The following is a 797-nucleotide window of genomic DNA, read 5'->3' as shown; positions in this document are numbered from 1 at the left end:
AACACACAAATACAATTTAACAGTCATCAAAATTTCCATAGTTAACAACATTAGAAAACACTATTTAACTTTACCAACCAAACTAATGCTATTAAAATAAGTGTCTTACACCCATAGGTTAACATTAAGGTTAAATAAGATTATGTGCATTGACACTCTTGACAATGAATAAGAGTAATATCAAGGACTCACCAGTCTGCTGTATGAAAGGATTTAATTCATAAAGTGTTGGAGGAAGTAGTGGAGGGATGTATGAGCTCTGTCCGTGCATTTATGGCTCTCACAAGAGGATGTTGTGTGGTTGACTTACATCAACTCTGTCATCGAGCAGTTACCACACTAGTACAAGTACAAACAGTGACGTGTAGGATCTAATTTCAGAAATCCAGTTTGAAGCCTATTTCACAACACATTTTGCAAGGGGTGTAGTATTATGCTTCTTAAAATGGTAGAATTCAAATCAACTCAGGTGTATAGAAAAGTATAGTAGAATTATGAACAAATTATCTCCAGATAAAGTCCAGAAGCCGTAGCCTACTCTCTGATTCAGAACTTGTAAGATAACTATATACCTAACCAAACTAACTACTGTGGCCGTCATGGAGGCTAATGTAAAGCTAATCTGATGAAAGTTAGTAATGTTCACTGCCGACCTATGCAAGACCGACAGTAGGCCAACATTAGCTGCTAACTTTAGCTATCATAAAGATTAATATTCAGCTAAAATTTACAATATCAGTAGCACTGATTCATTGTTATCATCATCATGAAGATAAACATTCAGATTCAGATTCAGA

The 797-nt window shown here is 35.1% G+C and overlaps 1 protein-coding gene across 2 annotated transcripts in view; it reads right to left on the bottom strand.

Annotated features, from left to right (window-relative positions):
* The window catches only part of LOC118335569 (hydroxycarboxylic acid receptor 2-like), a 3260-nt gene extending 2956 nt beyond the window's left edge, over nt 1-304 (bottom strand). The window contains exon 1 of one of the 2 annotated variants that reach the window (XM_035671923.1): nt 193-304. The gene's annotated coding sequence lies outside the window, so the exon portion shown is untranslated. The remainder of the gene's footprint in view (nt 1-192) is intronic. The other variant, XM_035671941.1, reaches the window with a different exon arrangement.
* Between the last annotated feature and the right edge of the window lie 493 nt (nt 305-797).

The sequence above is a fragment of the Morone saxatilis genome, unplaced genomic scaffold (genome assembly GCF_004916995.1).
Source record: "Morone saxatilis isolate NCDOM2014 unplaced genomic scaffold, NCSU_SB_2.0 Contig1, whole genome shotgun sequence".
Lineage (NCBI taxonomy): Eukaryota > Metazoa > Chordata > Actinopteri > Moronidae > Morone > Morone saxatilis.
This window is presented reverse-complemented; position numbering and strand designations above follow the sequence as displayed.